Here is a 15473-nt window from a genome sequence, read left to right on the forward strand (position 1 = left end):
TTTTATTTCTAATCTTTAAATGTAATCAAATTACTACCAATAGGTTTGAACTGCAAGAAGATAAAATCTAACTTCTTGCCAAGGCACTCAGGACTCTAAGTGATCTGGACTTCACTCAAAGTCATCTCCCCTACTCTCTACCTTCCTTACTTGCCTCAGGCACGCTGCCCTTTCGGTCTGGGGAATACACCCTCTGCATTCAAGTCTCAGAGCACTTGTACCTATACATTTTCTTAGAACACTCTTCACAGGGATCGTCAAAAAGCTCTAAGGCACAAAGACTTCCTGGCTGCTTAATGTAAAGCACTCTTTCACATACACAAAATCCCTCTCAAGGGTATAAAACCATTTCACCTTAATATTGTTTATCATACCTGAATCATTTATTTCAGCTTTCTGTATGTATGTACTTATTGCCCACCTACACTACTCCTGGACATAAGCACCCTGACGGTAGGGATTTTATCTTGAATAACCCCAGTACTTAGAACAGTGACTGAAGTATATTTGGCATTCTGAAAATATTTGTTGATCATCCTAAAAGCAATGTTAGAGCAAGCAGGGCTTGAATTAAGTGTCTTGTACATAGTATCTGATGAATAAATATTTGTTTTGATATTTATATATAAAATAGATTATATATATATAAAATATTGATATATTTTACCTCATTTACTATCTTCATAAGTCCACATTCAGCTCTAGCCATGATATTTATCACAGACCTCTATACACAGTGTGCATTTCAAAAACTATACATATTTCTATATATACTTGAAATAAAAGAGGTAACTTTAGCTACTCATATATTTACTATTATTAATTGCAAAAAACTTTCTAAAATGTTTTTATGAAACACACTGAGTGTATAACATATTTAAGGCTGTGATTGTACTCATGCTGTAGAAGATAATCATTTTTAATGAGAAAATTCTAACATATCCTAACCCTTTATTATTTACATAAATATTGACGAAGAAGAGATTGAAACAAAATTTATGTTTTTATTGAGAGGCATTAATGCCATTTAGTTAAAACTAAACATTCTCTTAATTGAGAAGTAGGAGTAGAAACAGTCCTCTAATTGCAAAATTTCTAATACCTCTTTGGACATTACTTACAATTGAACTTAGGCCAGGGCTTTAAAGCAAGCCAGAATTAATCTCTATGGCAGCAAAGAAAAATTAGAAATGACATGAGAAAGAATCTGGTTTGTATGCCCACAGTAATTGCTATTTAGGGTTCACATTCATTAAACTAGTCAGAATGAGAGTTTGAAAACATTTAGTACACACTGATTTCATAATCTTGTTTTTATTTCCTTTCTGACAAACACACTCGTCAACTTTTTGTCCTAATTTTATGACCAATTTATCTTTATACAATTATATTTTTTCATAGATGTGTTCTTTATAGAAATTTTAAAAGAATCCTAATTCAAGAACTTAGTCACTATACTCAGAGACATTAGTTGTCTTTTAATTGTAAACTTTCATTTATAAGATATTTCTATAATGACAAGTCATACAGAATTTGTATACCAAAATAAAAGATATATATATATATATATATATACACACACACACACACATATGTGTGTATATGTGTGTGTGTGTGTGTGTGTGTGTATATACATATACACAAAAGATCTTACTGGCAAGATTATTCATTAGGAAGAATTACTAAGGTTATTTATATCAACTATATACATAACTGTGGTAAAGATTCTGAGTAATAAAAGCCAGTGATAATGGCTTGGTATTCAACAAGTTTATAATCCAATGGGAAAATAGGATAAGCACAAACACCTTCATTAGTGAAAAATATAAGCACGTATAATTTACCACATATAATCATGAAATACCTCAACCATTGTATTTATTTCATTGCGGACACTGTTCTAAGTGCTTTACATATTTTAAGCAATTGAATTCTCATCACTCTATAAAATAGGTATTGTTATTATTTTAATCCCCTTTACGTAGAAGAGGCAACTGAGGCTCAGAAAGCTTAAGTCACTTGCCCAAGGTCACAAAGCTTATTGATTGTGAATATTTGCTTGGAACTTATGATGTTTGATTCCAGAGTGTGTTCTTTTTCATGACAGTGTACTGCTTATCAATGTCAATGTATAATTGTACCCAATTGGAAGGAAAGGAGAAAAGATCCACTGAAGAATTAGAGTAGAAGGACAAACCAACCAACCAACCCACCAACCACTGAGGTTTATGTTACTAGAAGTGAATGAATACACAGACACATACACATGCATATACAGTCAGCACTCCTTATCTGCAGGTCCCACATCCATGGATTCCACCAACCACAGATCCTGTGCTATGTTTAAGATCCACAGTCTACTGAATTAGCAGATGCAGAATTTGTGGGTAAGGAGGGCTGACTATAGAACTTGAGCATCCATGGACGTTGGTAACCGTAGCAAGTCCTGGAACCAATCCCCCAAGGATACTTAGGGATGATTGTACAACATGTCATTTTGTGCTTACTTTTACCAGGCATAGTTTTAAATATCTGCACATATGAATCCATTCAGTCCTTACAAAAACTGTCAGTTACCATTATTTTGAATATACAGATGAATACACTGAAGCACAGAGAAATTTGGCAAACATCCTAAGGCAAGAGCATTATAAAGTAGTGGCGTTAATAATCAGTGTTTAAATGGTATATAAAGCCAGTGGTCTGCATAAGCTCACTCAAGACCTCAAAAAGAGTATAGATAGAAAAATAAGAAGATTGGGAACTAAACCCTGAATCACTTTCAAAATTGAGAAGTCTGACAGAGGAAGAAGAGGCAACAAAATAACTGTGAGGTAGCAACTAGCACGAAAGGAGAAAACAGGGAGAGTGAGATGGCAAGGAAGCCAAGAGAAGAAAACGATACCAAAACAGAGGTCAACCACATTGAAGGCTGAAGTTATGAAAGGATGAAGAACTAAAAAGTTTGATTGCAAGTTGATAGTGATCATAAGAGTATAATGCCAAAGAAAAGACCGATTATGAGAGGTAAAGACAAAAATGGGAGTGAGAGCATAAATAAAGTTAATAAGGACAATACTTTCCAAACTTTTACAGAAGCAGAGAAATAGTACAACAGCATGAGGGAAATGTGGGATCACGGCAGGATTTTTCCAAGATGGGGTAAACATTAAAATATGTTTATATGTCAATGGGAAAGATCAAAGGAGAGTACATAATTGACCATGTGTAAAATAAGGGCGGTATCAGGAATTAAGTCTACACTCACGCAAGAAAACCAGTGTGGTGGTTAATTTTATGTGTCAACTTGACTGGGCCATGGGGTGCCCACATATCTGGCCACACATTATTCTGGGTGTTTTGAGATGAGATTAACATTTAAGTCAGTAAACTGATAAAGTAGATTGTCCTCCCTAATGTTCATGGGCCTCATCTAATCACCTGAGGGTCTGAATAGAACAAAAAGGCTGACCCTCCCCCAAATAAGAGAGAATCCCTCCTGCCTATCTTCGAACTAGAACATCAGCTTTTGTCTGCCTTCAGACTCAGACTGAAACATCAGCTCTTCCTGGGTCTAGAGCTTGTCCACCTTCTGACTGAAACCACACCATCAATTTTTTTTGGTTCTCAGCCCTTCAGATTGGAACTGGAAATATACCATTAGTTCTCCTGGGTCTCCAGCCAGCTGACAGCAGATCTGGGACTTCTCAGCCTCCATAATCACCAGAGCCAATATCTTATAACAAACCTCTCTCTTTCTCTCTCTCTCTGTGTATATATATATTTATATATATACACACACACACATATGTATGTATATACTTATATATAAATATTTCACATATATACATACGCATGTTTCTTTTTTTCTGAAGAACCCTAATACAAATCAGATCCAGAGCACAATTCTTCAAATTCACCTAAGCTAAGGGTTAGACTTTGAGTACTAGAGCTCAGCTGACCCTCAGATGAGATCAGATCAAGAAGTGGCAGCAATGATGACTCAAGCTGCTCTCACTTTCCACCTTTGCCAAAGTAGCAGAAAAGTGATCCAAAGACCATCTTTAAGACCAAGAATATAAGAGAGTGTACATGGCCCTCAGTGCTTCCCTTTACCCCTCACTGAAGTGATGGTCTGTCTGGAAGTGAGGAGCAGGGACAATGTCGGCGCTCAGGGATCCATCATAGGACCTCCAAGGAAATTCTTGCCGCATGGCAATGTATAGTATGCATTTTATTTTTCCAGCGTTCCACTGAACCTACCCAAGGGTCTCAGAGCAATAAGGCAAACAACGCCTAACTACAGGGTTCTTTCTTTTCTATTTTTCTTCTCTATTTTTTTCTGAATTGTATTTTTATCTACAGTCGATATTTATTATTTGTGTGATTACAAAACCAATTACAGCCATTTATTAAATTTAGAAAAAACTGAAGCACCGCTCATACCATCATTCTCCTGCTTATAATACTTGATGACGATTTTAGCCTTCAGAAGAAAATCCAACCTCTTAAGATAGAATTCCAAGGCTGTCAATAGGTAGGAACAAATATTTTTCTACTTAAATTAATTTGATTAGTTTTTTTTTGCAAACAAATGATCCCTAAGATGTTACTGTTCTAAATCTTAGGCAGCAGAACATTTATTTGTTGTTTGTTTATGTTTTATTTGTCTGTTTACTTTCTTCAGTGGATTATACATCATCACAGTTGTTTTGTGAGCATGTTTGGTTTCTGTTTTTGTTTTTATTTTAATCAGTGAAAGGAGAAAGAATGACCAAGGGCAGCTACCATACTGTGATGAATGGGACTCTAGGGAGATAGATGAATGAAGGACAACATTTTAGGAATTTTTCTGTATATTTCACAATTTAATTCAAACTTACAAGAGTCTGTTTTTAATTTGCATACATAATGTTTCATGTATCTAATTCTGTGTTTCACGTTTGACTAAGCACTTTGTTTTTAACCTCCATAGTTGTTGCTATGTTATAAGTAATCACTTACCATCAAGTACAGCATATTATTTGCATGAAAATGACCCACAGATAGGATGACATTTGGAACTGGAAAGATAGATTGCATTGTAAGATTTATTTATGTTAGGTAATAATTTTCTATATTTATATTTTAAAATAGAATATAGGTGTCAGGGCTACGTTGGAACACTCCATTAACAGATAAGAGATGGATTAGATAGTTTTAGAGATTATTTGATTTAATAGACAACATTCACCTAATTAAAAAAAATAATATTCATTGACCTAAAGACTAATTTAGTAATATTATTCAATAGGTTCAATTAGCTTTAAAAGGTGAATCATCCTGATCCACTTCTATAAAATGTGTAAATATGCTGCCATGAATAGTTTTTCTCCATGCACTGTGAAATATTGCCAAAGTTTTAACCTCACACTAACCATAAATAATGCTCAAATGAGGCTGTAATTTTTGCAATCTGGGGCTATTCACATATGAATTATTCGTCTAAAAGTGATATCTCTACTAGCATAGTTTTGCCTCATTATCTCATTCCAAGATGAACGGAGGGGGGGGGAAGTGTTAAGCTGATTCATACTATTGCCACAGTTAAACTGTTCTCTACTCAATTGTAATGTTGTTTGGTAAACTAAGAGTGAGATATTTATAATAATCTCAAATTTGTTGTAAATGCAAGAATGTCTCATAAAAAATAGAATACCATTTTTATTCAAAAGATATTCTATTACATTCTTAAATAATCCTCTAGAAGAAATTATATTAAATAACTAAAATAAAATTGGAAGCACATTACTTATAATTTATATATGTTTTGAGGTGTGAAATAAGAGACATGTGTTTTTAAGTTTATCCACACACACACACACACACACACACACACACACACACTCTAGGTTTAAAGTCAAAGCTTTATTCCCAGCATTAGAAATACAAAAGGAATACATTATTTAATTTAAAAAGCTTTGAAAGATTCATCTTCCTGAAAATGTTCACAGGTCATGGTGATATGTTAATATCATCTTCCTCTTTAGGGTATAAGATCATTATCTGACTCTTTGGGAATCAATTCACAAATCTTTAGGCACTACCTGCACCATTATAAAAACAGACAGGCAGAACACTCTACAACCCACAATCAATACACACTTACTACACAGTTGGCTAATATATGCATGGGATTTCTATTTAGATCTCTTCAAGAAACTTCATTTGTTATGAAACAAGTATGTTTTCTTTTGTTTTGGACACTGATATGGTAACATGAAAGATGGGTGATAGCCCATAAACGACGTCACTAGGAATCTAATGCAAGCCACCATCATCTCTCCCCTATATGACTGACAGAGTCTCTGAAATGTCCTCCTACATCCATTCTTAGTCTTTCTAATCCATCCTCAAAGAGCAGCCAGAGACATCTTTTAAAAACCTGAAATCTGACCATATTGTTATCCTGATTAAAACTTTTCACTTGTTTCCCATTGTTTTTTTCAGAAAGACTAGGGAGCATAGCAAGTTTAGCAAGGCATCACAGGGTCTGGCTCCTTAACCCCTCCTCTCTGGATTCATCAGCTCTTCTCCCTCTCCAGGTTAATAACACTCTTGTGCTTTGGCCTTCTTTAAACTTACAAAGCTCAGTGCTCCTTCTTTCCACAAGACTTTCAAACTCCTATTCATCTCTCTCATCTCAGCTTAAATGTAGCATTCTCAGTGAAGATCTCCATAGTTCTCCATATTAGCTTAGATGTCCTTGTCAGACACAATCACAACACCCTGTACATTGCCTTCATTTCATTGGTTACCACTGAAATTGCAGAGGAACTTTTATAATATCCATCCCCCCACCTCTTCCAAACTATCAATACATGCATCCTAATGGACATGCCTGTCACCCCCTCTAATAACCTAGAATAGTATCTGACACATAGACACCAAATAAATACTTTTGAATGAATGCAATAGTTGTAAACATGTCTTAATCAGTAATTTTTACTTGTATATCTTTGTTTCTTTAAATGTCTTATTTATGCATTGGTTTATATTTTTCAATCTGTACTGAATACCCATAGAGACCTTCCAGATGGCATTTGCTTTATGATTTTATCCTTGACTCTCCATACTGAGTATGACTGATACTCGATCTCATGGTATGCAAATTTTCACCTTGTATCCTAGAAGCTCTTTGTGCCCAAGCTTTAGATTCTTTGGAGACAGGAACTAGGTGCTATTTATCTTTGTATCCCCCTGTTGTACCTCACCTAATAGGCAAAAAAGAAATGCTTAGATTAAATTAGGGAATGTTGTAGAAGGAAAGTATTTGAGGAAAGGCCTCAAAAACACTTATGCAGAATCCAGGTATTTCTACCAGCCTCCCTATTGTTTAGAAATAAATATAAATGATTTACCAAATGATTGAGCTGTTGAGTACAGTTTGCTTCAGAGGAGGATTCTTCTTCTTCTCTCAGGCCTGTCATGAATATCCTGAACAGAGTTCATCATAGGAAGAAAAAATATCCCTGAAGAGGTATGATTAGACTCACCTCAGGCAGTCTGGGGTACTTGTTTTGGATGTCCCACACAAAAAAATATCAAAAATATAAAAGGACCACTTGGGCCCTTTGTGGGGGGTTTTTAAGACTATTTTTTAAGATCAGTTTTGCGTTTATGACACAATTGAGAGGAAGGTACATAGATGGTCCAACTGCTCCATGTTCCCACACATATGTAACCTCCCCTATTATCAACATCACTCACCAGAATGGTACATTTGTGACCAAGAATGAACCAACACTGACCATTATAGTCAGCCAAAGTCCACATTTTACGTTAGGGTTCACTCTTTGTGTTGTACATGCTATGAGTTTGGACAAATATATAATGACATATAGCCATCATTATAACACCTTATGGAGTGTTTTCACTGCTCTAAAACTCCTCTGTGCTCTACCTATTTATCTCTCCCCACCCCACTCCTGGCAACCACTGATTTTTTTTTTTTTTTTTTTCTCCATAGTTCCATCTTTTCCACACTGCCATGTAGTTGGAATCATACAGGATGTAGCCTTTTCAGCTTGGCTTCTTTCACTTAGTAAAATACATTTAAGTTTTTCCTCCATGTCTTTTCACAGTTTGACAGATCATTTCTTTTTAATGTTAAATAATATTCCATTGTCTGGATGAAGCACAATTTATCTAGTCACCTACTGAAGAACATCTTGGTTACTTCTCAGTTTTAGCAATTATGGATAAAGCTGCTATAAACATCTGCATGGAGGTTTTTATGTGGACATAAGCTGTCAACTCCTTTGGGTAAATACCAAGGAGCACAACTGCTGAATCATGGTCTTTGAGTTTTCAACATTTATACCAATAAGGGTATGTCCTGAACAGATGTTTAGCACAGCATGAGATATTACTTAGACTTGATATTCAGATTACTCTCAGAAAATGCAAGTGTCTTGTATTTTTCAAAGTTTTCTATGTTTAATAAAATATATTGTACAAGGCGAAGTATTCATCTTGTAAGCAAAGATTAATATGCACTTAAAGTATCTGAGTAGATTATAATATTCCAAAAAAGCCATTTTGATATAAGGCAACCAATGAAAAGTGTGTGTGTGTGTGTGTGTGTGTGTGTGTGTGTGTGTCTGTATGTATGGAAATCCACAGATATCAATATTTATATGAGGCCCTTAGCAACTTAGCAACTGTTTCCTTTCAAGCGAAGTGTTCACAGGTGAAACCTTAATTTTATTCTTAAATGTAACAACGGCAAAAAAAAAAAAAAAAAAAAAATCCTATATTTTTCCTTTTTAGTGAGAAGTTCCTTGTTTATTCATCTTTTTTAATCTAAATTTAAATTTTTTAGATAGGAAAAAGAATGATTGCCCTTTTGTTCATTGACAGGCAAATTCTATTACAAACAAAGCAAATTATAAACAAATAAATTGAGAAAGAGTGATATAGACATGAAAGATCTTGTTTTTTTCCCAAGTATATTATATTTGGAAAAAATAGTAAAACTTGTTACAAATCTAGCACTTCAACCCTGCCCTACCCAGAAAATTATTTTTCATTATTCATTACTAAGCTGAAATAGAGCTGTAAGAAATGCATGCTTCTGGTTAGCCTTTAAAGATAAATATGTCTATCTAATAAATATGAGGTCCAGCTTTGGATCAATGAACTAGGAGCCAGGATTCCTACAATTAATTCATGAATCTTTGACTGATTTTTCCATAGATCTGGGAAGAGCCACTTAAGCTCTTTATATCTTCCCTTTGCAATGTGAATAACAACACAGCATATACATCACTGGACCCTGTAACACTTTAATTCTTCACAAAAGCACTTTAAAATACTTTGATGGGAAGTACTATATTAAAGCAAATTATTACTGTTATTCTTTTAGCTGATTGTAAAACATTGTGAACAAAGGAAAGCATGACCTCATTGCATGCTAGATAAGGGAAGTAGGAAATCATTAATGTAGCCAGATTTCTCGGAGTAAACAATTTCAGTTCTACAAGTTGTCACTGATAGAGACATGACCTTCCCTACTTGATGTGCTTGCACACCACTCACTATGTTAAATCTAATAGGCAATTTGGTTTCCTGCATGAAATAGAATTTAAAAATTACCCTTTCTTCTTGGTATTTTGTATCATAAGAAGCTCATATTCAAATATCCTTCATGTTGAGGCTTCTTACCTAGGGAGAGGCAACAGGTTTATAAATCTTATAATCTAGCATAATTTTCAACATTAATCCTCCCATTGGTTCAATAAAGACATAATGACGTGTATTTTTAAAAATATTTTAGTTGTTAATTGAAGTCAACTTTTGTCTAGTAAGATAATGTTCATTTACTATGTCTTTTCTAATGAATTTTTAAAATGTAATTTTTAAGCTTCATTTCCTCTCTCCTGGCCATTAACTGGGGACATTTTTATGCTCCACAAACGAAGTCCTTATGCAAAAATCAAGCTTAACTTTCCTATGCCTTATTGAGAACATGTATCCCCACTTTCAAAGACTACAAGCCATCAAGGATGTGTTGGCATTTTTTCCCTTAAAAGAAACCAGAAACCTCTTGCTTTTGCCCAGCACAGTCATTGATCAGAGTGTTCTCTTAAATTGACTTGTCATCAGAGAAAACCTCATTTTCTTTCTTCCTTCCTCTCTCTCTCTCCTCAGTGAAGAGGTCACTGATGGGAACAAGAATATATCACAAAAAAGAGTTTAGAATTTCTCCTTGGCCTTTTCAGAAAGCTACATCCAGCGCAAGTTCACAAAACATCGCATTTCACAAGACACAGTGCCTTAAAATAGAAAACCAAGAAACTGCAGAGAATACCTATTATTGTTTTTCAAAAAAAAACCATTGCCTTTGAATGTGAGAAAATTATAAGAATTTATGGTTTATGAATAATTACAACTTTACTATTCAGTGGGTTTATTTGCCTTCTAGAATGGCAATTTGTTCTGATCTATAGGATTCAGGTCAGGTATTATGATGTGGTTTGATCATATTAGGCAGTATAAATAGACTCAGAATAGACCTGTAGTTGCTTGAAAAAATCTCAAAAAACAAAAACAAAACCTTGATTTGTTATGAGAAAATTAGAAGAATTGATTTTAGAAGAATAGATTTAAGAATTAAGGACACATTTTATTAAATGGGTCTAGGAAGAACTAAGAAATAGTCCAACCAATATGCTTTGACAGCAATTCCACCCCTCTATGGGCTTCAGACTTAGTATAGGGCTTCCTGCCTGAGGACCAAGATTTCCCTCTGTTCTGTTCACTGCTATATCCCCAGCACTTAGAGCAATGCCTGGCACAAAGGAACACTCAAATATTGTTTAATGAATGAAAGAAAGAGTGATTCCTGCTCCTCTGATTCTTGAATAAGTAAAAATGTGTCCTTAACCAAGTTGATATTTAGTACTTATGACTACAATCAGTCTAGCATCTGATTAACAGTAAGTAGTAATGCTCCTCAGGTCTTTCTTGGCTACTGGTTTAACAGGATCATTCCTGTTGAGGTATGATTTTTCATTATAAATTACTGTTTCAAAGTCCTGCACCAAGGGTTTCTCTACCATCTAAATTTTCTTTTTTGCTCTTTTAACCTTTACTCTTGCCTGGAACTTTTTTTAATATACAGATTTTTCTGCTTCTACTCAGACTTTCACATTTAAAATGGAATGTCTTCATTGTTTGTCATTTATGATATTTCTATTTGATATTTTAAGTAGCTTCTGAAATCCCCATTCTTACCTAAAGACTACCTGGGATAATTTTTAAATAATTTCCCCCCGTGTCAACTCTCTTCTAATATACAACAGTCTATACATTTTATATAGATACATGTTCATCTATTTGTTCAATATTTCTTATTCAGTTTGAGCCTATCGCTGGGAAGAAATAAAAAGACCAGAGTAAAGAAAGTTAATAGAAAATAATGAAGAACAAGCCATAAAACACACATTGTTATGCTTTCATGAATTTGAGTCATACTGTGAAAGACTACTGAAGTTTCAATAGAAACTTCTAACTTTCTTTCGTTTGTCTTATCAACTTAACAGTTGAAAATTGATTCTTTGCTTGGTTATAAAGACAGAAGGGAAAAGAAGGTGAGAGCTAACACTCTTTTCCCAATCAGAAGTGGGTGGGATGGGATAAATATCGAGTCATAAATATTGTGTTGTTATCAAAGAAAATGAAAAGAGAAAGATTGTTGCTGAAGTCCCAAATTATAGCAGATGGGTGATGAGAAATTTCTGGGCCTCAGTTTTCTCATTTACATTAGGAATAATGATAATGTCAGTAATATCATAATACAAAAAGTCAGTATATATGAGTCCTTGAAATCTAACCTGCTATTTACCACTTCACAGATTCTATGAGATACTTGCCGCAAGACATATAACACTGTTTTTTTTTTTTGTTTGTTTGTTTTAATTTGGGGGGGGGGGGTTGGCCTTTATATCTAAATTCCTATTTGGCTTGACTGGAATACTGCTTTGCCACTTTAAATTAAATCCTAGGTTAGAAACTTTTATTTAAATTAGACTTACTTTAGAAGTCAAGAGCACAGCTTGGGAATCAAACCTAACAGGGCTGAAATCCAGGTTCTGACACTTTCTAGTTGATTAACTATAGGTATATTAATTTCAGAAACTATTTTCTCTTCGGTAAATCGAGGGTACAAAAATTGACTGAACTGCTGAAACAGTAAATACAATAGCATGTACGTATAAAGTGTTTAGCAAAGTATGAAACATACTATGTGCACAACAAAAGGGACACTACTTTTCTAATCACGTAATCTCTTCCTTGGCCTTTTCCCCCAACACCATGGGAGAAGATGGCATGAGGTGATTAAATGAAAACGTTTCATGTAAGAGTAGTTCACAAGTGAACAGAGGATTTAGCCAATACAGTTTTATGTGTATTTCTTCATTCCTCATCCTGAAATCACCACCTAATTAAAGATTGCTTTAGTTGTGTACTACTGAAGACTTATTTTCATCTTTGATTTCACCTTGCAGGTAGAGTGGGAATGAACACCCATGTGTTCCCAGGGTCTACTAGAAAAACCACAGTTTTTGCTTTTGTTTTTCATCCTGAGAGCTATTTTGCTCTTAAAGATGTTATCTACCACTGATGTAAATTTTTGTGGATTTCTTAGGTGTCCTCTCTCATTCCCTTCTATTTTTTCTAATACAGTCCAAAGAAATAAACAAGCCTAGTATAAAGTTTAGGCCTCCGTAAATCAGGAAAAACTCTACATGGAGTTGGGCTAAATCAGTTTACCCTGTCAAACTGAAATTAAATCACTCCTACTTTCCAACAGGTTAATCAGTTAGCATATGGAAGTGAATTATTTGTGCTAGAAAGCCAATAGACACTATTTCTTTAGCTGCAACCAAAGTAATAACTTCTAGGAGAATCTCTGCAGTCATGACAACTACTATGAAAATGGATTATCATGGTAGGAAGTAGAATATAAGGAGAATAGCATTGGATTTGAAGCCATACAGATCTGGGTTTGAATTCTAGGTCTGAATTCCTATTTGCTATATATGTAATCTTAAGCAAGTTATTCAAACTGTCAGAGACTTAATTTTCCCTTTTGTGAAATGGCAGTAATATCTTTACTAGTTGGTGGCTATGATTTAATAAGATAATATTCAGAAAGCATAGGGCTTGACACACGGTTAGTGCTTAATGATTTTATTTTATTTCCCACCTTTATCATAAGTGATAATTATTACTTATAAAACTCTCTTTTATGTGAATGTTTTCAAAGACAATGTACTAAACTTGTCAATTTAATGGCTTTAAGAGTAAAGACCCTGCAAATTTGAAGTAGCCAAAATGACATACATTATCTAGACTCAAACTGATTTTTGTGAATTCAGAGCAGGAATCTGAATTTTCAAAGCTGTATTTCTCAAATATACTGAAATGATTTTGAGCAGTGTTCGGAGGAGAAATAAGGGATACAATGCAATTTATCTTTTACTTTATTACATAAATTGCGTTTGCATAAGACTCATTAATGATGGATTTTGCCAAGACTATGTGATCACTATGTTTTCATATAAGTTTTCAGTCTTCTGAGGCCCATTAAATGTCACGTTTGAGGTTCCATGGCTAGACACTGACTCCACTGATATTTGAGCCAACCTGTAATTTCTTATTTCAGCATTCATACTCCAAAAACGTATTCAATAAATATTTGCTGCATGTCTAATAGGTGTAATAAAGACCACCATTATCTGTAATCAAATATCAGTTGATGGACAGAAAATGAGACTTATCTTTGCAATCAATATTTAATAAAAACAAAACAATAATTTCTTTATTTGAGATAAATATTTATAACATTATGAGTTTCTCTTGAAAATTTGTGAGATCATTATTAGAAATGTGAAGATTTCCTTTGAATACACATAACAAAATATTTATCTATAGTATCAAGGATTGGCAAACTTGTTTACATAGGTTTATAAAATCTATCAAACCACATTTAAAATGTTTCCATTCCACAAAAGTTAAAAAGTAGGCCTAGCCAAGTACTTCATTGCTTAATTTCATACTTGTATTTACATTTTAATGCATATGTGTTTGATTCATTTACAATTATTTAAATGTTGCTTTTAAATTTATTTACTTTGTTCTTAGGTAATGTCTTTCTTTGTAGGAGCTCAAAGCACTCTATAAATGTTAATGGACATTTTCACAATACCCTTATGAAAGAGATGGCAACTAGTTCTGTGAATTGCACTGATGTCATTTTTCAAGGGACCAAGAAAATATTAACACATAAAACCTCAGAATCTTAGTAGTGCTAGGCCCTAAGAGGAATGTGTAACATAACGAAGTAAGCAGATTTCACTCTGGTTTCTCCTTTGTTGTCATCAAAATGATGTTACGAAAATGGTACACAGTTGGTTAGAAAAGCTACCATATGTTTTCCTGGGGGTAAGAGAACCTATTTTCCATTTCCTCTCTGCTTCACTGTTGATAGTCATGACCACTAATTCTTCTCCTCTCCCAACTTTCCACAGGTTAGGAAGTAGATGATAATTGTTCTCGCTTATAAATTATCTTCCAGAAGTATGCTCTTAAAAAGTTTGGGTAAAAATTAAGCCAAATTAATATTTAGTGACTAAGTTCTCAAATAGAATTGAAAATCAATGCTAGTGAAAAGGACAAAACTAACAAGACCTTTTATACTTTGTGTTCCTAACCCAATAACTACCATGTGCTAGAAATTTTTAAAAATATTTATGAATTGCACTAAATTTATTAGACTGTACAACACTCCAGACACTCCAACATGCCTTTGATATATAAGGTAAATTGATAATTAATGTTTCTTGTGCTTACAGAGTTCAAATGGTTACTTCACGTAGCACTAGGTGGATAATTTCTGTTAAGTTAGCAAAATCTACAACTTTCACTTTAAAGGAAATTAAAGACTGGTTCCTAAATGATATATAATCTCCTGTGGAAAAAAATAGAACTTACATGATTTTCTGTATTTAAATTTGACTTAATAAAACGCACTCGAGTACGAAAAAAATCTGAATCACCTGAGTTACAGTTACGATTATGAAGTAAAGAAAGGGATGGGCAATCACTGAATTAGTGCCCGGAGAGAATTTCACAGTTCACAAGAGAGAGGAACAGCACAAACAGCCATTCATAAAATCCAAAGCTGTTGCTATATTGAAAAAGAATAATCTTTACAAATGAAAACAGTGCTCTACAATTAATGGTAATATTTGATAGAAACTAAATTCTCTGGGCTTCAACAATTAGATTATCAACAAGTTGGTTAAGGGATATGAGAGGACATCCACTCCTCTCTGTACTCTGCTGTGATTTCTGACTCAGCCTCAAATTATCCCTTTTCTAGTTAGAAAAAAAATGTGAAATTTATCCTATGAAGATGATTTATT

This window comes from Eschrichtius robustus, chromosome 3 (assembly GCF_028021215.1).
Source record: "Eschrichtius robustus isolate mEscRob2 chromosome 3, mEscRob2.pri, whole genome shotgun sequence".
Classification (NCBI taxonomy): Eukaryota; Metazoa; Chordata; class Mammalia; order Artiodactyla; family Eschrichtiidae; genus Eschrichtius; species Eschrichtius robustus.